This window comes from Toxorhynchites rutilus, chromosome 2 (assembly GCF_029784135.1).
Source record: "Toxorhynchites rutilus septentrionalis strain SRP chromosome 2, ASM2978413v1, whole genome shotgun sequence".
NCBI lineage: Eukaryota > Metazoa > Arthropoda > Insecta > Diptera > Culicidae > Toxorhynchites > Toxorhynchites rutilus.
In genome coordinates this window covers 194,199,756-194,227,344 of record NC_073745.1, presented here as the reverse complement: position 1 = coordinate 194,227,344, position 27,589 = coordinate 194,199,756, and the positions used below count along the sequence as shown (strand labels likewise).

Genomic DNA, 27,589 nt, shown 5'->3' with positions numbered 1-27,589 from the left:
ATACCCCGGCCATGCATCAACATCGACGACCGCGCGGAATATTCACGGCCAGAAGGTTATGCTGTCTATTCAGTAGGACCAGCTGGGTGTGATGTACTATGAGCTGCTAAAACCGAATGAAACTATTCCGGGGACCTCTACCAACGACAATTGATGTGTTTGAGCTGTGCTCTGAAGGAAAAACGGCCACAATACGAGCAAAGACACGATAAAGTTATTTTGCAGCATGACAATGCTCAGCCGCATGTCGCGAAACCGGTCAAAATATACTTGGAAACGCTGAAATAGGAGGTCCTATCCCACCCACCGTATTCTCTGTACATTGCTCCGTCCGATTACTACCTTTTTCGATCGATGCAACATGGCCTGGTTGACCAGCACTTCGCCAATTTTGATGAAGTCAAAAATTGGACCGATGAATTGCCAGAAAGATGGGAAAAAGTTGTGACTAGCGATGGGCAATACTTTGAATATTAAATTTGTACTAATTTTTGCAGAATAAAGCATTAATTTTTAAAAAAAAACCTTACTAGAAACTAAAAACTTATCTGTTGTATAGGAGAAACATTTTCCAAAATTATCAACGCAAACAACGATTTGGTTGTGTAACAGGAGTTATAATTTTCCTGTAATTACAATTTATGTATTTTACAGAGTATTATTTTAATTAATTTAGATTCACGTTTAGTTTCAATTTTATAAATTTCATATAAGAACGCACGGGAATTTTATAAAACTCTTTGATTTCGCTAACTTCTATTGTTTCGTATCCAATTGTATATTCCTACTAATTATCTTTTCTCTTCTTCTTTGTTTCTCTTCTTCCCGAACGTTCACTCTTACCAAGGTTGTTTCATGCGAGCGTTGTTTATACTGTGGAACCAAGCTCATAAATACAGGTGCGCGTTGCATAATGAACATTGTGATATCAGGAACTTTCCATCATAAGTACCAAGTTTCAAAAAAATCGGAGAGGGTCGGATCAGCGGCCGGACGATTTGTCGTGGAATTGCTCTAATCTATAGAGCGATCGCTCCCCTTGTCCTGCGTCTCGTTCGATCAATTGTAACTAGATTGATAAACTTGTGAAAACTATTTCGAGCTCTCCAGGTGCACAAAATCGTGTTCATACTATTCAGAGAAAACGTTAAACTTCGAACACTGATTGATTTGCATCACGACTTCGAAGTACCGTTTTGTCTCAAATTCCGAACACTTAAGCTTTGATGGCCATTAAACAGTGTCTCATCACTCAAAATGGTACTTTTTCGGGAAATTAATGTGGTTTTTGGATACCTTAGAGCCTTTTAGTTCATTTGTTCACCATAAAATTGATTAACAAATACATATTCATGGTGAAAAACTGGAAATATGTTTGATTACATTTGTCTCAAATTCTGAACAGCAAGAATGCAATTAAAAAAAATCATGACTTTTGAGCTACCAGACCGATTCAGATGATTGATATACCAAATTAAAGCCAATTAGCTACTGGAAAAAATGGATTTTGTGCTTCGAAACTTGATTCAAATTCCGAATTTGCTAACGCAAACATTTTATCGCAGGTTTTGACAGTCTCTTTTTTTGAAAATGCTTAGTATTATACGTTATAGGCAGTATCGATATCTGTAAATGATGTTAAAATGAAGCCTGTAGCATAAAGAATGTCAGGATTTTTATTATTCAATTATTTATAACATTAAAGTTCAATAAACTTACATTTAAAAATGAAGTGTCCGGAATTTAAGACAAAACGGTATTCGGAGCTGTTCGCATCTTTTGCTTATCTCGGTCGAAGAACTTCGAATCACGTGGTTCTTTTTCTTTTATTTTCGCATCCATCAGGATATTCCAGAGGAAACAGATAAGTGGTATCGCGCAGCACAGTGAACAGTGCGATAAAGCGGAAACATTTATTCAAGCCGCGCGCTAGGTTGTGTCCGAGAAACGACCGCATAGTTGACGTAGGATTACGATGTAATATTTGTTGAAAGTTGATTTTGTCATACATTCAGCAGGCTAGAGCTATAGCAGCTCGAGCGGTATCCACTAGTCGCTAGTCGTATCCACCTGACAAATAATTTCCACTTTAGGAAAAGGTGATATATGGCAAAAAAGGATCTGAAAGGGTCCGTTGATACAGGAAACGCGGCGGTAATTGTTGCAGCCCAACTTATTACCCTTTTTGTAGAACGGCACACAGTACAATATATCAACTCTTGTGGCCATGTCTCATCCCACATTTCGAAGATAACCCAGTTAACCACCCTCGCCATCTTCTCTCCTCCATACTATAAAAGCTCTCCAGGCATCCGGTCCTCCCCAACTACCCAATTATGTTTTAGCTTCCTAATCTGCTCTCGAATCGCCTGCAATTCAGGTACTGGGATCGTGTCGTCGGGTCAAATCCACTCTTCTAGACTCTCCTAGGTCAAATCCTCTTCCGCCTACATTTTCTGCGTCACCGTTGAGGTGTATGTCGTAATGCTGCATCCACTTGTTGACAACATAATTTTCGTTTGTAAGATGATTTGTCCTTGCACATATAGTACGGTACGAAACACTTACGTGTACGGTTCACCTCCCCACAGAACTCTGGCGTCTCATTAGAACGATACGGTCATCTGATTCAACATATTGAAATGTTTGAAACAGATACGCTGCTTATAATTTTCTATATTCCATTAATTGATTATGAAGTGAAACGATTGGTGCAAAAATATCGTGAGCCCGTCGAGAAATGACTGAGCAATAAGCGCTTGAAAATAGATAATTTTCATGACGGACCGATTTTTAGTTACATGTCAACTGAATGAATGATGACCCATACTGAATTTCGAAATAAAACGAATAGAATGTATTAATATTTTACTAATATTTTGCACAGTTAAATTTCCCTTTGGAAGCATTTGCGTGCGAATTTTTCATTAGGAACATTTAGACGTTAATTAATTCCGTAGGATATGTACGCTTACCAGAAACAATGTACTATTTTTCACCTTCTACAACCAGTGGAAAATACATCAATGACGTTCGCTAGACGACTTATTTTTCCGCCTATTTTACGCTCGCTGACCGTCTGTCATTGCACGACATTCCAGCGGGAGCCCCCGGCTGGTTCGTGTGTCGGCGGTTACGGTGTTCCTCCTCGCCGGCGGACGATCACGTGGCATACCTTTTTGCTAATACGAACTTATAAACACTTCCCGTCGGCGCGGCTCCCTAGAGGGGTCACAAATCTCTTTCGCATTTCTCCGAAAATTAGCATTTAAAAAAAAAGGGTTGAACATTCTCCCTCACTTATTGCTACCGTTGCTGCTGAAAGTGGTTTTATTAATATTTATGTTAACACTTTGCTACCGATGCTAAATATTATTAGAGAGACCTTTTCGTGGTGCTTTAATTATTTATTCAGATCGGGATCAAAATGTAAATATCGTGTCACGCGGCCAGACAAAAACCCCTTTTTCGACGACGTGATGCCATACGACGAATAATGGACTGTGTCGAGAAGCAATTGCCCGAGCTGGTGACGTGAAGTTGCCCTGTGTTTGAGCTCTGATTGAAAAAGTAAACAATTTAGGGGGCTCTTCACATCATCGGGTTTGTTTTACAACGTGGAGTCATTATGAGTGTTTGAGTTTTACTTGCGACCTTTCGACTTCGATATTAGTACAAATTATTACCATACTTCAGAAATATAGGATTAGAAATCATTGTATTTGTGACGCTTGAAAAATGAAAGTAAAGTGGGATATGATCAATTAAGTAGAACTCCAGAAGTAGAAGTCATCAATGATAAGTATAATACATAAACAGGTGAAATAGGAGTAAGGGAAGGCGATCATAATCTGCCTGGTGGTCTTGAACCATCTACCTACCTGATTTTGTGTCAAATGAAAGGTGACACAACGTTGATAAATTGGTTTTATGGTGAGCTTTTTGCAGATCTTTTTCCTCTAGCGTTCTGATGCCATTCTGTGTTTTAAGTGCTTTAGAAACAGAAAATTTGTATTTATGGCCCGTACGAAAAATGAGTCAAATGTTTTTTTAGATGACGAAAAATTACATATAGTATGTTCATCAAAACAAGTTATGTAAAATGAATTTACCTGTTGCCTGTACTACACGGCATGCTGTTTTTTTGAGAAAAAAAAACGGGGTGAGTCTGAAACGATCTCAAAAAAGGCGGTCTTAAGCCGACCTTCTGTTTTTGCGTCGTAGTTCGTTAACGTGTTCACGTTCAGCCGCTTACCATCAATGGCTCGCACAAGCATCGCTCATGTGGCAGCGCTTACTACCGGAGAAACGCATTTGATTGTGCTATTAGATACCTTTAATAAGATGGTGGGGAGCCTGCAACGATCCTGTCAATTAACAAATGGTTGATTTTGTTGGCTGGGTTTTGCTCTGATGGCAGAGTCATCGCTTAAGGCAGTGATGAACAACTGTTACAAATCTGCGCAATTTTCAAACATTGTTCAGGTGTCAGTCTATTTATGATGAAATGACAAATCAAATTAAACACAAAACAAGTTACAGCTGTCGAAACGGTGAACAAATCATAAAGCGTTGTCAGCTAGAAGTTCTTTGTGTCTGTGCCCAAGTTGCAGTCCAGCTAGGGATAGTGGGGGCAAATTGGTCACCTGCTTGTTTGGTAGTATAACTATTGACTATAGCTTTCATATTGAAAGTCACCTAAAGTTCGATTAATTTCATGACTTTTTAGTCACCTTGTACTTCATTAGAGCTGTCGCATGTCAAAATATAAATAAAAACAGAAATCGCTCTCTCGAAAACAATTCGGCCGTAGCTCTGTGCGCATCTCGTGAAATTTAGTTTATTCAGTCTGATATCATGGACCAATAATCAGTTTGGACGACTGTTCACATATTCTAGGAAAGGTGAACAGATATTTTGTTCAAACTCAGCGATTACTTAGCATAGAAATTACCGATATAGTGCTTTTATTCTAAGTTGCGTTAGGGTCATCATGGAAAAAAATGTTTTTTTGTTTGCTCTTTTGCTTTTATGTTGCAAATTTTACATGCAAACTGTCTTCAGAAGACTTTTAGAGCTTACTAAGACAAACATTATCTTGTCAATATCTCAACTCTACTCAAAGTTATTGATACTTCTTCCCAAAAAATATTCTCTCTTCATTCGATGGTCATTCTTTTTGTGGCAAACATAAAAATGTTCGTTAACGGCATTTGAAAGAGCATACTTGCCTCTACATAATGTGAGATTTTCAAAGATTTTCAAAACTATGTTATTTTGTGTATTTGAGTAAACTAAAATTGAAATCATGAGTTTTTGGGGAAAAAAAGCACCAATAACTTCAGGTAGAATTTAGATATTGACAAGTGCTACATCGCAAAATATTTGTCTTAATAAGCTCTAAAAGTCGTTCTAATACAATTTTGATGTAGGATTTAAAATATAAAAGTTAGAGCAAAAAAAACCGTACTTTCATGGTCACCCTAATGAAACTTAAAATAAAAAGCGTTATATCGGATATTTCAAGAGATAGAATAAAACTTTGTTCTAAAAAGCTGTTTAAAATAATTGTGGCTGCAACAATGTCCAACTATGTTTACCTCCATCTGCAAAGATAAGAAAGTTAGATTTTTTATTTCATCAAAAATTTTGGTCACCCTATTTTTGATGACATGAAAATGAGCATCCTATCATAAGTAACAACTTTGTAGAAGACAGTTTTTCTCTTTATGGAAGAAAATAATCTTCCATAAAGTTCTATTCTATCTAAGTTACGTTAGGGTCAACATTTAAAAAAAAAACGTTTTTTTTGCTCTAACTTTTATATTTCAACCTCTACATCAAAATTGTCTTGGGACGGCTTTTAGAGCTTATCATGATCAACATTTTGCGATGCAGAACTTGTCAATATCTTAATACTACTCAAAGTTATCGATGGGGTTTCACTCGAAAAGTCATGATTTCAATTTTAGTTTACTCAAATACAAAAAAAACTTAGTTTTGGAATTCCCACATTTTGTAAAGTCAAGTATACTCTTTCAAATGCCGTTTTTTATGTTTTCCCCAAAAAGAATGACAAGCAAATGAAGAGAGCATATTTTTTGTATAACAATAACTTTGAGTAGAGTTGAGATATTGAAGTGAAATCAAAGTTAAACAATAATTTTGGAATAAAGGTAAAAGTTTACCTAATTAACATATTATGAAATATAAGACTTACTTACAGTTGCGCAGTCAAAAAATATAACTCCATAGAATCTGGAAGAGATAGAAAAAGTATAAAGAAAACTCACGAATATATTTTGTTTATATCCTTTTTACGAGATGCAAAGAATTCTTTAAAACATTAACCGAAATTCAAAAATTTGAATCATTCATCATGGTTCCATCTTAATCTTGCAAACACTCAATCCATTCAATGTTTCCATTTAAATGAAAGCTTCATACGAAATATTTCACCCCTCTCTATAACAGCTTTCATTCCGTCCGTGGTAAATCAATCATAGATGGCAGTAGGGGTGGTTGCAGGAAATTTAATACGGTGGTGTTCTTAATTTTATTTTATTTTAGTGGTATGAATATTTACCACTCGAGAGTTCAGGGGATGATATGAAATCCATATGAGTTTAATTGAAATGGAACAATTTGCAATAACGAAGGTACAGCGTCGACATCTACCGTCTACTCTGGATGGTCGAAAAATAACGGATTATTACAATTTGGTTTTACGGATGTTGGAATTAAAGTTGAATTAGTGATTATTATGCTGTTGGCAGCTGGGCGGGTAGATGTTCTTTCTGAAACTAATGGTATGTTTTTCTCAAAATTTAGTGGACCGGCCTGGCTGAAATTGGCAAGTAAAAATTAATTATTTAGATTGTACGTGACGGTTTTTGAAAATTCGGAAAACTGCCAAAATTATGGCAATTCGAAAAACAAATTGGCTGTTTTTTCAACAAAAGTCACCATTTAACCCTTCTTTGCATGATTTTTTCTTCATGGATGAAATGAATGAAGGTCCAGACACGATCAACTTAAAGTGAACTTGTTTTTTAATATAATTTTTGGGTATTCAATGTTATGATGGAAATGTCCACCATTATGTAACGTTGAGCAAAATTAAAAAATCACAAAAAAAAAACGAATCAAATACCCAATATTAAAAATTCCTTTATCATACGACTGGTTCGAATTACGAATGCTTTTATAAGGGGGCATCTCCAGAATCATTAATCTTTTTCTCCCAAAAAAAATTTCGGTTTTCAGCAATCTGAAAATATGATGTTCGACAAAGTTATTGGAATACTCAGAAATTTACCAAGCAAAATAACATATATGATTATTTTTATACTATCTTGTCTTAGGAGTTGGTAGCATCATCTCAGATAACAGAGAAACATTGTGGATGTAAAAAGATTGCGGTCATTCTAGCAACTTTGCATAGTTGAAATCTTCAAAAAAAAATGGGTGAAAAAAAAATATCTATGATAAAACCGCAAGGTTGACGTGGGACTATCTTAGCTTAGCAATCATTTGTTTGTATTGATTAAATTTTTGATTGAATGAAACAATTTCCCAATTCAATTAAATGTGAGTAAAATTATTGTACAAAGGCTATGTAAGGTCGATTCATGCATTGTGATAGATTATGTTCTTCGTTTCAAGTAAATTTAATGACAGTCCTTTTACATTTGGTATGATGGATAGGACAAAATATGTGAACGGAAGAATTATCAAACGAATATTTATTTTACTTCTACCCCTAAAGTTTGTATCTCTCAAGTGTATGTACTTCTCGACCTGCGAATTTGCTTGATTTGATGAACTTTAGGCACTCAGTTTCGAACATGTACCTTAAACGCATATTGTTTAATCAATAGGCGTTATCGCAGCAAATGGTTATCATCATTTTACCTAATCATCAAATGGTGTGCTTAGAAATTCTGTGAGCTGAACATATGAAGGCATATCCTTCAATGCAATCTTGAATAACCGAGCAAAAACGTTGTACCCGTACCCGTACCCGCTATGCAAAACAAAACTGCGGGTGCAGAAATACCCCCGACTTGCAAGAACCAACAACTTCAACTTCTATAGAACAAAAATACCTCCGACCTGCATGAATTTGCAATGCCAATTTCTCCAGGCACATTAGTTTTGAAATCTCTGTTAGGGAACACACCGAACAAAAGCTCGCTCTACTTTCATGTATTTTCAATGCCGATTTCCACAAGTCTGCTTGGTTTTGATGGTCGTGTTGGGGAAACCGTAAATCGGGCCAATCAAAACAAGGCAGTTAGGGCGTTTAGATAACGCTCAACATGTCACAGTTAATCAATTGTTTATCTAATGAAACATAACATTCTATTAATTGCGATAGATGCGTAGAAATATTCCCTATCAATTGATGCAAACATCTCTCCGATCCAGTAAGAAATGTTCGAGTTATAAGCATTCGAAATCTTGCATTTTTTCCTGCATGTTCTGTGTTTAGGTTTTCATTTTACCCCCCGTATATTTCGGTTAGACGTAGTCCCACGTCAAAATTAGGCTACTGTTTTGAAAAGGGCCATTTTATTCTCATTTTCTACAAAAATGTATAATTCATAAACTATAATACCTACAAAATTATGGTCAGAGGATGAAATGTAGGAAATTGTTTATATTTTCTTAAAAAATGTTTTTTAAATTACAAAAACAATTGAGGACGTGTTTTTTAGCATTCACAAAAAAAAATGAATATATGAATAGCCCTTATAATTTCTAACAAGTCACCCATACATCGGTGGATGGAAATTTTTTACAGGGGAAAGGTTTTTCTAACAACAGCTTTTTCATGTTTTCTTTGGAATCATTACAACTAATCCTAATTACGTTTAAAATCAATATAGCGATAAAGTGCATTCGACAAAGTTTTAGATCTTATTAAAATATGAACTTTTGTTGAAGAAACGAACTTTCTATTTCTGGAATATATGGCATTTTTGTATGGAGACTCCAGAAAGAGCAATGTTCTACTCGCTACATTTTTAGTGTAAACGTTTCATATATTCTTGACATGTTTCTAAATAGAAAAATATTAGAAGAATGTGCAAAATTACAATCAATTTGGTGGACAATGATATTTTTCTCATATCATGATTCAAGCTATATTTAATCGTGAAGTGAAAATAATATTTTTGTTAAAATGAATTGACATAATATTGATGAAAAGAGGTAGAAACTCTCGCATTATTCCACAGTTCAAAATAATGTATTCAACTGTATTTTCTACTGTAATGAGGTGCCATTATTGACCGATCGGAGTTCAAAAACCTGATCTCAATCAACAAAGCTTACATGGTTCATAAATTCAGGATATGTCCAAGAAGACAGTATAATAAATATTTTCATAACCACACGATTGTTTTTTTTATCTCACCCTCTTCGTGAAAAGAAAGTCATCCCGTGCCATGGATGAACTTCAATTTATTGGTTACATACATATAAAGTGATCGTCGCACCGCTTTTCCTCACCCGAGTTGGAAGATGCAAAGAATGAAGGACCTCCGAAAAACAAAAGTTGACACCCAATCCCAACGCTGCACGATAATTTATCATCTCTTTTACAACCCCGTGATAGTTCTGACGCAGAAAATATGTTACTTAATATTTATAATATCTACGCCACCGGAGCGAAACAGATGATGACTCTCGGGAAAAATGAGTGGAATCAATTTCGCACGCGTGATCATCCCATAAGTCCCATTGTTGTTATTATTATCTCCAATTCACCCTTGACAACTTATGCTACCAGTCAGTAGTCGGCCGGTCGCAATAATCGTTGCAGAGGGTGGAAATAAAGTTGTTTGTGGGCTTGATGTTGGAAAACTATCCCACACTTCAGTGGCAGCGCAGTGGGCAGTGGACCGGAAGACAGCTCAGCGCTCGGCGAGTATAGCCGGGTTCAGACGGTGCGAGTAAGCATACGAGTCGGTCTAGTCAGTTACTGCAGTGCAGCTACTCACACCGTGTGAACACATCATGCCAGTTATTGTCATGTGTGATCCGGCGTGCGAGCTACTTCAAAGTTTTTTGAATTTACTCGCACTTGCATGCTTCACAACGTCAAAAACAGAATTTAGCGTTCGAATCAGTGATGCCAAATGTAATGAAATGTCTCTATTTTTAAGATATTTGAAAATATGTGAAGATATTTATAGACTTGAAAATTATTGGAAAAACAAATAAAACCCTCATAGTTTCTAAACGAAATAATTGTTATTTCGTTTTGCACGCTGGCGGGGCACGCTTTCTTTTTGAGATAGTTTTCTTGAGAATCTCTAATATAGAATCATTATCAGATCACAACTTACAAAAAAAAGTATTGTTCTAAGAAACAGAATACATATTCGATTTAAAAAAGTACATTTTCATTCATTATTAAAAATTTTGAAGCGTATTTATTGCACCTGCAAATCGACTATCATTTTCATTTCACAAAATAAATAAAATTTAAAAAAAAAATCTTTTAGACTACCATTTATAACATCACATCCTTTCGGAATTATCTGAGCTATGGATGTTTTCGAGATTCTAAAAAATATCGACAACAATCCCAACGATATTCCAAAACAAAGGCACATCAATGTCATTTCTAATTTAACTCTTGCAGGTACAGCATCCCTCATGACTGTATCTTGGCGTTGTATTCGTGGAGCAATTAAATCCAACAGTTTTTTCACTTGTTCAGGTGTTATTATCAACACTGCTCTGTAATCTCGGGGATCCTCATCGTAGAGTTCCTTCAATATTGTATTTGTTGCTCCTTTGCATCTAATTCCTGGCCCGAATCCTTTTCTCTTTCTGCTTTTTCGGATAGTACCTTCAGTTCAAAGAAATTCAGCACAAAGTATGTATTTTTAAACACGATCAGCGTTTGTTTTGCTATAAAATTGTGTGATGATACATTCAACTGAAAACCTAAGATGAAAACTGCCAATAAAGAAGTCGATTTTGGACCAATCATTTGACAAATTCGGACCTGATTGCTGTTTCTGACTGTTTGATGGACATTTGAAAAGTCGCCTGGCATCCCTGGTAAACCCGTGCCGTAGTATCTAGTTTCTCGCCAGCAGCTCACACTGTGTGAACGGACAAGGCGAGTCAACCAATTGTCAAGCGAGTCCACCGGGTCAGTAGCTGCTCATTGTCAAGTCAGCTACTAGCAACGTATAAATGGGCCTTATGGGAAAGTGTGATGCCACTGGAACAGATAAAAAAGGGGAAAGTGAGATGATAAATTTGTCGGAATGACTTTTTTACCGTCGAGAAATATGATATTTTAAAGATTGCACAATTAGTCAGCCGGAAAAAAACGGAGAGGGTGCTTTAAAAACGAAGTTGGTCTCATTTGATTTTGTTGACTTTGTTACTGGAAAAAAATCCAATACAACATTTCGAAATTTATATTTCACATAACCGTATTAGGTGTCCAAGTATGACTAGGGATTTGTGATATGTGGCGAATGTTGTACTGTAGGCATTATGTTGCAATTGGTAGCAAATGTATTCGAAAAGCGTGTAATTCAGTTTATGATCGTAGTACAGTTCATTTGGTTGATGAAGAAATTGGAAACCCACCAAAAATTTCAAAACACAAAATTGGAAGCTCCTACCGTCTAAAAAAACAAATCTCAAAGTGGTATATATGGACCCCTTGGGATATATATCGGAGGAGTCATAAACGAAAACTGATTTAGAAATTGAGCACTATTAATTATTTGAATAAAAGTTTATCAATGAATAGTTTATCATGAACATATCTAAAATATAGATTGCATTAGTCTTTAAAATATTGTACAAATGTTGTCAACAAGTTCCAAAGCAATTCTTTCAACTCTCGGTTATTTGATCAGCTAGGTGAGGAAACCGACGAAGTCTTTACTCGGTTACTTCTGCAAACTAAAGTTCGCTGTAAGGCTTTGCAAGATATTCAGTTATTTTTGAATTTGTGTTGGATTTTTTACAAGAAAAGGATCCGAATTTCGAAAAAACCAAACGAATGGAAAAAAACAAATATTTATTATATGACAAAGATATCGTTATGTTTTTATTTTTTTTTTTTATAAAATTCGTTTATTTTTACAGGCTCAGTTACATAAGTTTAAAGGAGCCGAAATCTTAAATATATTTTTAAAACTATATATATGAACAATTTTCTTAAATCTATGGTTAGTAATGTGGGAAACCGATTACTCGTGGTGGACTCGAGATTAAAAGGGTGACATTTTCTCAGGAAAAGGATGGGGTATAAGGAAATTATTACAATGTTGATAATCACACACACTCAATTCTTAAATCTATTCGTACATCAGTTGTGAATTTACATTTCATTCTTCTGTTTATAGCAAGCGGACCAATTACTCACAAAGGAAGAAATGGAGGGTATAAGGATATAAGGATAATCACACACGAACATCGATAGATTTAAGGAAAACATATATTTGGGACATGTAATCAAGGTCTAACCGAGCCAACACATCTCTCACCGGCACATTGGGCTGCCTTCCTCTAGCCCGAAGGGAGTTCTCTAAATTCGATCTGGCAACAAGATACACCTCACACGACCAAACAACGTGTTCGATGTCGTGGTAACCTCGGCCACAAACGCAGATATTGCTGCCGGCCAGATTGAAACGAAAGAGTAGCGCGTCTAACGAACAGTGATTGGACATGAGTCGGGAGAAGGTGCGAATAAAGTCCCGACTCAAGTCCAGACTTTTGAACCATGGTTTGAGGCTAACCTTAGGGATAATCGAGTGAAGCCACCGGCCCAATTCATCTTCGTTCCATTTGCGTTGCCAGTTAGCGATGGTATTTTTACGGACTAAAGAGTAAAATTCATTGAAGGCGATTTGACGCTGATAAATATCGCCTTCAATCGCACCTACCTTTGCTAATGAGTCAGCCCTCTCATTACCCGGAATTGAGCAATGAGAAGGGACCCACACAAAGGTAATAACATAACAGCGTCTGGATAAAGCACTCAAAATTTTTCGTATTCTCTCAAGGAAGTACGGCGAGTGCTTTTCCGGCCTCACTGAACGGATAGCTTCGACAGAGCTAAGACTATCCGTTACAATGTAATAGTGTTCAACAGGTCGTGAGGCGACGCTGTCCAGCGCCCAATGAATTGCTGCCAATTCAGCAATATACACTGAGCAAGGATTCTGAAGACTGTGTGAGGTGCTAAAAAATTCGTTGAACACTCCAAATCCTGTGGACTCATTTATAGTGGACCCATCAGTAAAGTACATATTATCACAATTGATACCCCTATATTTTTCATCGAAGATCGTTGGAGCGATCCTCGATCGTTGGTAATCTGAATATCCATGGATATCTTGCTTCATGGACAGATCAAAATGCACAGAGGAATTGATGTAGTCAGGGAAACAAACACGGTTGGGAATATACGAAGAAGAATCAACCTGCATGGAGATGAATTCATGATATGAACTCATGAATCCGGAGTGAAAATTTAGCTCGATCAGCCGCTCAAAATTTCCGATCACCAATAGGTTCATGACCTTACACCGGATGAAGAACCGAAGAGATAATAAATTGAAGCGATCTTTTAGTGGGAGTAGGCCTGCCAAAACCTCGAGACTCATGGTATGCGTTGAGGGCATACATCCCAACACAATACGGAGACAAAGATACTGAATTCGCTCGAGTTTAATTAAGTGTGTTTTGGCAGCTGATTGAAAACAGAAACTGCCATACTCCAACACTGAGAGAATAGTTGTTCTATACAACATTATAAGATCTTCGGGATGGGCTCCCCACCAGGTGCCGGTAATTGTACGGAGAAAATTTATTCTTTGTTGGCATTTTTTACTCAGATACCTAATATGGGCCCCCCAAGTACATTTGGAGTCGAACCAGACCCCAAGATACTTGAATGACATAGCATGAGTGATCGGTTTACCCAAAAGTTGAAGCTTTGGTTTTGCTGGTCTATGCTTCCTAGAAAAAACCACCATCTCTGTTTTCTCCGTGGAGAATTCGATCCCTAGCCCAATGGCCCAGGTTGAAAAATTGTTCAAAGTATCTTGTAAGGGTCCTTGCAGGTCGGATTCGTTTGATCCTACGACAGACACCACTCCGTCATCTGCAAGTTGTCTTAGGCTGCAATTTTGTGTAAGGCAATTGTCGATGTCGCTTACATAGAAGTTGTACAAAAGGGGGCTTAAACATGAGCCCTGGGGGAGGCCCATGTAAGAGACCCGACTTACTGCCGAATCTCCGTGAGAAAAGTTCAAATGCTTCTCACAAAGCAAGTTATATAACATATTATTCAATAGAGGCGGCAGACCCCAAGAGTGTAATTTGTCTGTCAAAACCTCTATTGAAACAGAATCAAAGGCCCCCTTTATGTCCAAGAATACTGAAGCCATTTGTTTTTTTCCGGCGTAAGCCATTTGAATTTCTGAAGAAAGCAACGCAAGACAATCATTCGTCCCCTTGCCCCTGCGGAACCCATATTGTGTATCTGAGAGTAGGTCATTCGTTTCAACCCATCGATCAAGGCGAAACAAGATCATTTTCTCCAACAATTTCCGTATACAAGACAGCATTGCTATTGGGCGGTACGAATTGAAGTCGGACGCGGGTTTTCCGGGTTTTTGAATAGCTATAACTCGTACTTGTCTCCAATCATCTGGAACAATATTATGCTCCAGAAACCGATTGAATAAGTTCAACAAGCGATGTTTCGCCACATCAGGGAGATTTTTCAGCAAGTTGAACTTAATTCTATCCGATCCCGGAGCAGAATTGTTACATGAAAGGAGAGCAAGAGAGAATTCTACCATCGAAAACTCGGAATCAAGATCGCACCTATCTTGTGGTATATCTCGAATAATTCTTTGCACTGGAGCGGAATCGGGACAAACCTTTCGTGCAAAATTCAAAATCCATCGATGTGAATATTCCTCGCTTTCATTGGATGAAGAGCGATTTCTCATGTTTCGAGCCACTTTCCATAATTTTTTCATTGACGTTTCTCGTGACAAACCTCCCACGAAATTTCGCCAATAAGCACGTTTTTTCCCTTTGATCAAGTTTTTAAATTGATTTTCAAGGTCCAAATACGTCTGAAAATTTTCAGGGGTTCCACGTTTCCGAAAAGCTTTGAATGCGTTCGATTTATCCTGATAAAGCTTGGAACATTGGCTATCCTACCATGGATTGGGAGGCCTTCGACGAATAGTGGAGCCTGGGATGGGTTTCGTTTGAGCGCGAACCGCGCTGTCATAGATCAAACGAGAAAGGAAGTTATACTCCTCCAATGGAGGTAAACCATCTCTGGAATTGATGGCTAGAGCAATCGCGTCCGCATATTTTTTCCAGTCAATGTGTCTTGTGAGGTCATATGCCATGTTTATAGATTCAGAAAAATTCGACCCAATGGTGATGGAAATTTTGATTGGCAAGTGATCACTACCGTTGGGTTCCTGGATTACATTCCACTTGCAATCTAACGATAGTGAATTCGAGCAAAGCGAGAGGTCAAGAGCACTTGGGTTAGCAGGAGGTTTAGGTACACGTGTTGTTTCCCCAGTGTTCAAAAGTGTCATATTGAAGCTGTTACAAAGATCATATATCAACAGTGAACGATTGTCGTCGTACTGTTCCCCCCAGGCAGTTCCGTGAGAGTTGAAGTCTCCCAAGATCAATCGTGGCTCAGGAAGAAGTGAGCACATGTCAACAAGTTGCTTGCGGCTAACCGCAGCTCTCGGAGGCCAATACAAGCTGACAATACAGAGGTCTTTGCCTCTGATGTTTGCATGACAAGCAACAGCTTCGATCCCTCCAATAGGTGGAAGGTCAATTCGAAAAAATGAGTGGTACTTATTGATCCCCAATAGCACCCCTCCGTATCTGTCATCACGGTCCAAGCGTATAATATTAAAATCGTGGAAAGAGAGATCATCTCGCGAAGAAAGCCAAGTTTCGGACAGAGCAAAAACATCACAATTGAAGTTATGAATTAAAAATTTGAATGTATCCAATTTAGGGATAAGACTACGACAATTCCACTGTAAAACAGTGATATCTCCGACCTCTCTATTTGAATTAGACATCAAGAGAGATAATCATTGCAAGGAGGGGCCATGTTTGCATCAATTGTTGCAAAATTGTCTTTAATACTGGAAGCATTGATATGACAATGGTTCTGATGGAGTCGGAAACATTAAAGCATGTGAAGATTTGAGCCACAAGGTCAGTCAACTTTATAAATCCCGATTGGGAAGTTGAACTGGTCGGTAAAATAGGGACAGTTGGGGTTTTTGATGTCCCTTCGAGTGCTGGGTCGTTCGAAGGTGAATTATTCCCACGGAAGCCAGGAGGAACCTGATTTTGCTTGTCCGCTGCACTCGATTTTTTAGGCATGCTAACAGAGGGTATAACCGGAGGGGCTTGTCCTTGAACTTTGGGAGTGGTCACATTTTTGCGCCGGGGATTCCCTTGGAAGATGTACGGTGTGCCCTCGTTAGCTGTATCCGCTTCCATTTTGTCAACTGGCAGCGAAGCGAAGACATTGTTTGCGGTTAAAGGTTGTTGCTGTTGGGCCAATGGAGAAGCGCCCTTCAAAATTTCCGCAAAAGTGCGCTTCGAGCGTTCCTTTAAAGAGCGCTTCTGCTTCTCCCAGCGACTCTTGTAAGTTTCACAAGCCGAGAGCACGTGCGGATTTCCTCCGCAATATGGACACTTTTGCTCAATCGCACTGCAGGATTTGTCCACATGTTGCTCTCCGCAAGTGGCACAGCGCTCCTTGTTGGCGCAGTAAGCTGCTGTGTGACCAACTGACTTGCATTTCAGGCAAGTCATGGGCTTTGGCACGAAGAGTCGCAGCGGTAGCCTCAATTTGTCCACCATAACGTAGTCAGGGAGGGCGGAGCCAGCAAAAGTGACTCTAAACGAGTCGGACGGCGTAAATTTCGATTCTTTCCCTTCCTGGGAAACTTTGCCGAGTTGTCGGCATTCTAAGATTTTAACCTTAATCAAAGGCAGCTTTTTAAATCTGCCATCTCCTTCCATAATTGATTTGCACGTCAGACCCGTTTCGGTTATCACCCCCGAGATTTCTACGTCATGGGAAGGCACGTAGACACGATATTCCAGGGTAAACCTCTGGTCGACGACAATACCGTTTGCGTCTTTCCGATCAGCCACGACAACACGCAGTTTGGTCGGTCTAACCTTCGTAATTTCTGTCACGGAGGAGTATCTTGCCAGATCTTTCATGATCTGAATAACATTAAGTGCTTTTCCGTTTGGCTTAGGCCTGAAGAAAACAACCCACGGACCAGTTCCAGGTGCATCTTCAGGATAGACCTTGACACGTGGAGAGAAGACAACAGGAGGAGAAGGAGATGACGAGGATTGAAGGGGATCGGGGACAACAGGATGGGGAGGCGAAATCTGAGCTGGGGTAGGAGCGAGGGGGGTTGGAGAGGAGATATTTGCAGGTTTTTTAGAGGGGGGCTTGCTAGAGTTAGCAGACTCGTCCCCGGACGAAACATCCTCTGATGTAGGAACGCGTTTAAGTGTCTTCGCTGTTCCTTTATTTGTTTTTTCAACCAGAGGGGAGTCATCATCAGAGATCTCCATATCTGGAGATCCTCCCCCTCCTTCTGCTATTCCGTAATTGGTACCTCTAATCTAATATTTTGTTTTAATAATAATAATAATTAAAAATAAAAAAAAAATAAAAAAAATAAAATTAGGTTCTCAAATGGGGATCAACACTAGGGTAGGAGCCTACCTGTTGGTCTCAAATGTTCCTATCTCACGCCTCCACGAAGATCATATGACGACATTTTTAGATCGGGCGTGAACTGGAAACACACACCTGGTCTTGGCTCCGAGAACGGGTGTCGAAAGTGGCTAAGTGAGGGGGTGCGAGCGAGTCAGAGCGCTATATCTCTCCCGGGGAAGGCCTCCCGGGTCATGGAGGCCTTGCCAACCCGCTGTCTCCCGGGCAAAGGAGATACACCCAGAAAATGGAGCTACGTTCACGAAGAATACTCAGAATGCGATCGCCCGAGGAGGGTCCCCGAACTGGAGCTGGTCCTGGAACGGGCGTAAGAGCGAGCGGCCAGCGGCTGGAGGGCGATGTGCAAGAGCGGGCCACCAGCCGGGTTCAACCCGAAGAGCTACCGCCACACGGAAACAGCAGCCATCGACATCACCAACGAAACGCTGCGCCTACGAGGCGTGTTGCGACTGTCAGACGACAGTCGTCCACACTTGTGGGTACTACTAGGCGACGGATCATGTGGACACATGAAATGAATGAATTCGTGATCCGCGCCTATTACATCTGCACTGCTTTGGAGACGGACATGAGCGGTCGCCCTCGAATACTCGCAATGTTCGAGGAAGCGTATCCAGAGTTCGTCGGGAGGCTTGACCAAAACGCGATGAACGCGAGGCGTAGAGCGATTGTACGCAACAATATGCTCTCCCAAACGCAAGTCGACGAGATCAAGCAGCAGGTGCAGAGAGAACTAAGCTCCAGAACAAGCAGAGCAAGCGATGTGTCGAGACGAAGTTCAGTACGGCTGAGCAATTCATTCGCGAGTGGGGCACGCGAATCAGCACCAGTGGAGGCCACAGTACAACAACCCCCTGAGCCGGAAGATCCACAGCCAGATCAACAACTACTACGCGATCTGGTCTTCCATTACGACGAGGCGATCTCACAGTTCCGCGACACGGACCCTTTGTCGCGCCCCAGGATCCCGAAGTTGCAGCATTCCCGCAGGCTGACAAGTGCAGTAAAGCTCATGAACGAGCACGTTCTTCCGCTGCACTTGCTGAGTTGATGGTTGATGCTGAGAACATGGAGGAGCTGCAACTGAAAGTTTACTGTGCTGCTGTGGCGACCGCCAAAAGTTTAGGATACCGTATTAGGCCAAGAGGCGGACTGCTCCAACATCTCCGTGAAAGGCGTGAGCCTCCATGGCGAAGGAGATTGGAGCAACGGATCCTAAACAAGCGCGCCGCAATTGGAAGACTGATGGCGTACAAAAGAGGCAGCAGATCGGCGAAATTATGTCGCCAAGTTGCTGTGATCGTGCGGCCTACTGAACTTCGCCAGCTGGGAGCTCACCAGCTGACGGAAAAACTCGACACACTGGTACAGCAATTGAGCGTCCTTACAAAACGGCTGAAACGTTACTCTGACTCTGCAAAGCGCCAGGAACAAAATCGGATGTTCAGAGATAACGAGAAAGCGTTCTACGACCACATTAGCGACGAGAAGCCCGACTACCGCGAAGGTTTGCCAGATATTAGCGATGTGACGAACTTCTGGGCTGGTATTTGGGAGACCCCAGTAGAACATCGCGACGGGCAAATGTGGTTAAGACGGGAGGAGGAGAGTTGTGGTGAAATTGGAGAGATGCCAGCTATCATCGTCGGAGAGAACGATGTCCGCGAAGCCTCGCGGTACCTGAGGAACTGGGCAGCACCGGGCCCCGATGGTGTCCAGAACTTTTGGCACAAGAAGCTGACCGTCGCACATCCAAAGATAGCTGAGTGCTTCAACAAGGTGCTACGTGACCCACACAACCTTCCTGAATTCGCCACCCGTGGCGTCACCTTCCTCCTCCCGAAAGACAGCAACACATTGAACCCATCAAAGTACAGACCGATAACGTGCCTATCGAGTCTGTACAAAATACTGAGCAGCATAATTACCGCCAAAGTTTCTGCTCACTGCGAACAGCATCACATCATCGCAGAAGAGCAGAAAGGATGCAGGAAAAATACGCATGGCTGCAAAGACCAGGCCATCATCGACGCAGCCATAGTCGGCCAGGCGGTATATAACCAGCGGAACCTAAGTATGGCCTACATCGATTACAGGAAGGCTTATGACTCCATACCTCACTCGTTTCTCGTCCGGGTATTGGAGCTCTACAAAATTGATCCCGTCGTCGTTAGGTTCCTGCAGCATGCGATGAGGCAGTGGAGTACGTCTCTGCACCTCAGTGATGGGGAAAATGTGTTGCAGTCTAGAACGCTGCAGATAAAGAGGGGGATATTCCAAGGCGACTCTTTCAGCCCGCTTTGGTTTTGTCTGGCACTGAACCCCCTCAGTAGGACGCTCAATAGAAACGGTCATGGCTATAAAATAAGGTATGGCGACGGCGCCCACGAAGAAGTGACCCATACCTTTTACATGGACGATCTCAAGGTCTACGCTGATTCACGTCAGCGTCTAGGTGTAGCTATCCGGGTTGTCGAAGACATAAGCAGGGACATCTGTATGGAGTTCGGCCTCGACAAGTGTCGCTGTGTCCACCTGCTGAAAGGACAACTTACCGAATCCGGAGGCTACGAGGTCTATGACGGCGAGTTTATAAGAGACATGGTTCGTGGCGAATCCTATAAATATCTTGGATTCCGACAGCTCACCGGGATTCGCCACTCCGACATCAAGACGGAGCTGCGAGACAAGTTCTTGAGTCGAGTGAACTGTGTCCTGAGGACTTTCCTCAACGCGGGGAACAAGGTACGCGCGATCAACACATTCGCGGTTCCCCTGCTGACCTTCAGTTTTGGTGTAGTCAAATGGAGCAAAACTAACCTAGAGGACCTTGAGAGGAGGATGAGGAAAGCATTCAAAGAGGCCGGAATGCACCATCCTCAATCGGCACTGGAGAGAGTTTCACTACCACGCAAAGAAGGGGGACTTGGAATCGTCGACATTTCTGCACTGTGTGTTGCCCAGGTACGACAACTGCGCGAGTACTTCGCAGAACGCGCCAACCAAAACGCGCTATACCGGGCTGTCTGCGCCGCCGACAGAGGATACAGCGCTCTGCACTTGGCGCAAGCGGAGTACCAACTCAACTGCAATCTGCAGACAGTGGAGGAGAAGATTGCAGCTTGGAAGCAGAAGGCAGTGCATGGTGCCCACCCCCATCAACTGGACCGGCCACACGTCGACAAGGCCGCATCTAATCTGTGGCTAACGCGTGGTGAACTCTCTTCAGTAGTAGAAGCCGACATGATAGCCATCCAGGACAGGATAATGCCGACGAGAAACTGCAGGCGGTACGTCTGGCATCAAGACGTTGATGACATTTGCCGGATGTGCCATCAACCAGGTGAAAACATAGAGCACATTATGGGAGGCTGTCCCGTTTTGGCCAACGCAGCCTACACCGAGCGCCACAACAACGTGGCCCGTATTGTTCATCGACAACTGGCGCTCCAATGTGCTCTACTGGAAGACAACGTACCAAACTACCGGTACCTGCCTGCACCTGTCCTGGAAAATGACCGTTTCAAGCTGTACTGGGATCGCACTGTTCTGACCGACCTCTCGATCCACCACAACCGCCCAGATATAATGGTTTACGACAAGAGCGACCGCAAAGTCACCATCATCGATGTCGCTATTCCACTAAACCAGAATCTGGAGGAGACCCACGGTCGCAAAATCTGCAAGTACCGACCATTGGCCGTGGAGCTCAAGGAACTGTGGGGGCTAAGGGAGGTCCCAAGAATTGTTCCAGTCGTTCTCTCTGGAACTGGAATTATCCCGAAGACACTTCTGGAAGCGCTAAAGGTGTTGAACATCGAGAAGGAATTGGCCGGCATCCAAAAGTCGGTCATCCTTAGCACCTGCGCGATTGTCCGACAATTCCTCGGTCAGGACTAAAACAGCACGAGCATGCAGATACGTGCATTCCGCAGAGCCTAGTCCCCCTTTGGCATTCAGAAGCCCGGGGGCAGGTGAAAATTCTGGCTAGGTTCGCCTAGTTAAGAAGTGAGATAAGTCTGCCAAAAAAAAAATCTTATATCTTATTCACCACAATGCACCCAGTGCTGATGAACTGGCAACCGCTGCTTGCTTCTCAATCGGAGCGCTTGAGCGCTCGGCACTATCACACACCACTAAGAAGTGATGCTCTCCTTCACACTGCTGTAAGTGAACAGCGAATCGCGCTGGTATTGTGTGCGTGCAACTGAGCACCGATGTCCGACTTCGATTGCGATGGCGACAAATCGGCGAAAACTGAAAGCCGGCTGGCCTTGCCAGGCTTTGATGATTCTGCTTTTCTCACTAATTCCGAGTTCACACTGCGTTTTACGATATCTCGAACAGTTCGAAAACGCGCGAAAAAAGCACACCCGGGCGATAAAAAAAAAATAACAGCCAACGGTAACCGAAAACAATGCTTTAACGGAGACGCTCACAGCACATGACCGGTTACTCGAAGCTTATGCCGAAGAATGATATCGTTATGTTGAATCGAATCATTTTGGGTGACGATCTCAGCTTTATTAAAACAAAATCAATTATATCGGCTTTCGTCAGTAAACTCATCTTTTATAAACAAAATTCAAGCTGAAAATAATATTAACAGTTTCTGTATTTGTTAAAAATATCACAAAAGCTTCAAGACGATGTTATATTATCATATGTTAAATTGCCATAAAATTAAAATTTTCACCAATGGATACTAAATTCATACAATATCACAGCAATTGAAGATGCCAATGTGATGACCTCTTGCAATTATGCAAGAGGAGTTGATTACCGTCAGCAATACCATACCTTGTCGAAAAAGGCTTTGGTGTGGTTACAAACATTTTGACAAAACAAATAAAAACATTTGAGAATCAACGGACGCGGAGATTCAAGGCGTTATCTAACGAATATCGAACCTGATTTAGGTGGATTGGCCGAAAATCAGCAGGCTCATCCACTCGACTGATTTTTTATGTCTTTATTTTACGATTTTGAGCTTTTTTTCTAATAACGAAGCATCTATTTAGCAATTTACTTGCATTAATATCGTTAGCTTGGATGTTATTAGAATATTTTTCAATTTGTGTGGAATACATTTTTTTTTAGTTACTAGCGAAAGAAAAGGTGGTTCTTCTTTGAAAATCGTAATTTGTATGTAAAAATATGTTTCTCATCCAACAATGCTGTATGCAGAAATGCCAACCTTCCAGATTTTTCAGGATTTTCCAGACTTTTTAGCATGCTCCCTGATATCCTGAAGAACACTTAATTTATCCTGATTTTTCTGAAATGACCCTGATTTTTGTACTCTTGACATTGTTCGTAATAAATATACTGGTTTCCATGTCAAAGTTTTCTGTCATGATAGTTTTCCGGTTCGCATTTGTATATATCTTACATTAAGTTAAATTCTCTAGACGCAAAGCTGTACTTAACTTTTTTATCTCTACCCTCATTTGTTTCTTGGCTTCCCAAAACAATGGTAGAAAATTTTTAATAAGTTTATTCGCTATCACAACTTTTTGGAACTACCAGTCTTATTATTCTGGTTAGTATAAATTCATCCTTATCACTCGAGCATTCCTGATGCGATTCTAGTTCAACAGTCGACGAATCCAGGAAGATCTCAGATTCGACTTCAGACTTAGCGATAAAAAAAATCTATTAAATATGGGCTGTGTAGATTTATTGCTTTATAAAACAGGAACCGTGTAAATAGGGTGTATATAAATGGAGTGATGTCTGTCTGTCTTTCTGTCTGTCTGATTCTTATGGACTCGGAAACTACTGAACCGACCGACATGAAAATTGGTATGTAGGGGTTTTCGGGGTCGGGGAAGGTTCTTATGATAGTTCGAGACCCCTCCCCCTCTCTAAAGGGGGGCTGCCATAGAAATGAAACACAAATTTCTGCATTACTCGAGAATTAATCAAGCAAATTAAATCAAATTAGGCATCTGGAGATTTTAGGATGCAATAAATGATTCTATGGTGGTTAGATATCCCTCCCCCTCCTTTTAGGGGGTGGGGGGGGTTTGGGTGTTTGCTGCCATAGAAATGAAACACAAATTTATACCTTTCTCGACTATTAATCAAGCAAATGAAACGAATTGCCATATGGAAGTTTTGGGGTGGTTCTATGGTTTTATGGTGGTTAGATACCCCTCCCCCCCTCTCTTACAGGGGGCTGCCAGACAAATGAAATACAAATTTCTGCATTATTCGAGAATTAATCAAGCAAATAAAATCAAATTTGGCATTTGGAGGTTTTAGGGTGCAATAAATGTTTTTACGGTAGTGAGACACTCCGTGAAGCCGTTTAGTGATTAGGGAATTGTAATGTATAGCATATCAAACAAATCTTAGAGAGTTTCCAATTCGATTGGTATGCATATCATCAGAATTTGTTCGTAGTGACAATAGTTATTAGCGTGAACTTTATTTCATAAAAACGTTTTTTGATTTGGCACCCTTCCTGAAACATGTAGTCCTACGTAAATAAAAACAATGAGTTAATAGTAGCAAACAATCAAGAAATTTTTAACCTACATTCTATTTTTATCAGATCAACACGAAGGTTGCAAACAGCCAGATTTATGGCATACATTTATTTTTACTGATCAGCGAAAACTGATAATAGTATGCAGTCAGAGTGGACCAAGTGAATGTAACCATAGCGACTATAGAGAAACCGCGTTTTTCAGACAACCAGAAATGGAAAATGGTTTCTCCGCATCAGCAGATCCTTCCGTTTGTCCTTCAGTGAACACAGGAAGGTAACTCATATTGCTTTTCAGACAATTCATAAATATTGAATAAACATCTTGTTCAGACAGAGTGGACCAAGTGCCAGAGAGTTTAAAAAATATAATCACTAAACTTTTCATGATCGATTTCAGATCCAACCACGGTCTTTCATTGACTACAAGTACTCTTTTTCAAATCACCCTATCCAGTTTGTCGTTGAAACATATTTTTCAGAAAATCAAGAATTGTACTTAAAAATACGAACTAATTGATTATTTTTGGTAAGTAAAAGCCATAAAATCAGTTTATTTTATTGTATAGGTTTAGTGGAGGAAATTCAACTGACTAAATGATATGATTTTATAGTCAAGTCATAGTGGAACAAGTCCCAGAAAAATTTGTTTTTGTTCAGTCAGGATGGAACAAGCACACATAGCTAGTCTTAAAGTCCTCTCGATTGACCTTAAAGAGTTTTTTATAATTACACCATTATACGATCTTGCTAAAGATTAACTAAGAGCTGTATGAAAACAATTAGAGAAAATGATTGGAAGCTACTAAAATTACACTGCTTCAAATTTTGAGTCCGAATACTCGAAATCGTAATTATGTTACTTAATCCGGTCTGACTGAACACCGACCATATGTTCATAGAACTATCAAAAATTATCTAGAAAGAGTGAACTGGGATGTTATTCTCACTCGCCATATTCTTCGTCATGTTATCATTTGTTGTAGTCCATTTTTTTTATACGAATTATGACTCATCAACAAAATTGGATTTCTTATAAAAATCAGGACAAATGCTAAAATATGAAAAATAAATCAGGACGCCCCAAAAGTTTCTCAAAATCAAGACATGTCCTGCTAAAATAGGACAGATGGTATCCCTATTCTTGAGTCAATTTGACCTTGTAAGGATATAACCCAAGAATTTTTCGCAAAACACGCCACAATGAGATTTGGGAGATGCCCAATTTCTGAGAACGCCGTGCAAATGACTGATTTGAATAATTTCGGACGAATTCACTTGCGGCTGCGATATTTTCGTTGCTTCGTGTGAGACGGTTTCTCGATGACACGGGAACATCCAACGACGAAAATGTAGACTCAAATTTTACTTATTAAACTATGCACAGCCTGCCGGCTGGAACTACAGGGTCTTTCAGATTAAACGCTCACGAAACAAATTTTAATAACTTCTACTAAAGGGCCCCGATTTTTATTTAAAAAAAAAAGGAAGTGAGGTATGTATAACCGTTGACGTAGGACTATCGTTGATTTAGTGATCATTTATTTGAAGATGAATCTGAATCCATTCTGAATTAATGAATAAATCAATATTTGGAGGACTTCGAAAAAGAGAGCGTTACGTTGGAGGCACAAGTAACATCCAATATTGGATAGGAAAATATTCTACTGATGGGGTAGAATAATCTTCAGAAGCTTTTCTGTTAAATGCATTTGATCGCACATTAAAATAAACTCTTTCGCTTGAATGTAATTTTCAATTCTAAGATTGTTTTTCATTAACGATATCATCTTCCGGGATTCTTCTCGATGCTCGAGAACCACCAAACGAAAAGAGTTGCGCAAGTGTATGTGTGTTTGTGGCGGCTGCTCCGATGTCTCAAGTAGAACCAATTTTCGATGCTGTTACTTTCTTGGTCGCCTTTTCAGTGGCATCACTCTCCTCCTGATGGATTCCCTTCTGGCCTAAGGTGCACAAACAGGCTCTTGGTGACGCCATTCATCAGCGCTTTCATGATGAACGAAGTTAGCTTCACCACAACAACGTCAACATGCTTCAATCGCTGTTCAATTATAACTGAGTGGATTTCCGAGCGGCGCTCGGTATACTGATGGTGATTAGGTGATTTCAATATTCTGTTTTGAAAGCAATTTTAAGGCTATTGAAACAAGTTTTTGAATCAAGTAGTAACAAGTATATAACGCGTAACATTTTATCTTTCGAATGAAGTGTTTATCATACCATTTCGTTCAGTTGTTCAGGAGCTATTAACGCTCAAAATCTCGATCTCCGGCGTAACGCTTTCGTTTTCGAAACTTTGAATTTACACCCCGGTATAGAACTGAAAGACGTAGTCCTACTTCAAAATGAAAATAAAGCTTATATTAGGACTTTTTCGATGTGACCACCCCTTTTTTCGATAACGCGTTTTAAACGGTGAACGGTGATACGCGCCGAAGGTCGTTGCGAATGCAAGCCGTTTCTCTTTGTTGAGAGGGGAAAGAGTTTGGAGCATCTGGATTTTCTAGGGGAACATTTCAATGTCTTCCGTCAACATTCGGTACGTGGTGGAAGAGGACACCCCGATCTCCTGAGCTAAACAAGTGAGACTGGGGCGGGGATTGGCGCGGACGCTTTGCTGCTACTGCTCGATTTTCTGCTGCGTGCGCGCGGTTCGTTTGGAGCCGCATTTGCCAGCTTTGTTACCGAGAACACTGCCGGTTTCGTCGAACTTCTTCGTAAGACGTAGAATCACACTTTTTTTGGGCCATTTACGACGAGAAATGTTTAAATTGTTACCATAAGAGGACAAAGTTTCATTAAGGCTTCGGTTGTTCGAGTAATACGATTTCACTAAAAACACACGTTTTTGTAAATTGTACATTTTGACACTAAATACCATCCGATCAGACTGAACGAGTAGCCGAATATTATCATCCCGAAGTGGGGAATGCAGTGTTACCATCGACGGAGCGAAAAAACATTTGTATAAGGAGCTATTCGATTTTTTGCGTGAGCGTTTAGTCCGAAAGTCCCTGTATTATTTCGGGCGGAAATTGGAGTAAGCGCTCTTAAAGTAGCAACCACCTACTCCGAATTTCGGTAGTATTTTTTTATAGCTATTAGGCGTGGCTTGTTCGTGTACTATTTTTTAATTCTTTATTATAGAGAGCTGGTTCATCTTTTTAAAATTCGTGTACTACACCATGATGAAAACGTTGATTTTGACTAACGTTCTGGCATTGATAGACCATTAAAATGTTTCAAGG

General features: G+C 40.4%; 1 protein-coding gene across 2 annotated transcripts in view; it reads left to right on the top strand.

The window, feature by feature from the left end:
* The window catches only part of LOC129764687 (DNA-binding protein D-ETS-3), a 200,112-nt gene that overhangs the window by 62,851 nt on the left and 109,672 nt on the right, over positions 1-27,589 (top strand). The window lies entirely within an intron of this gene.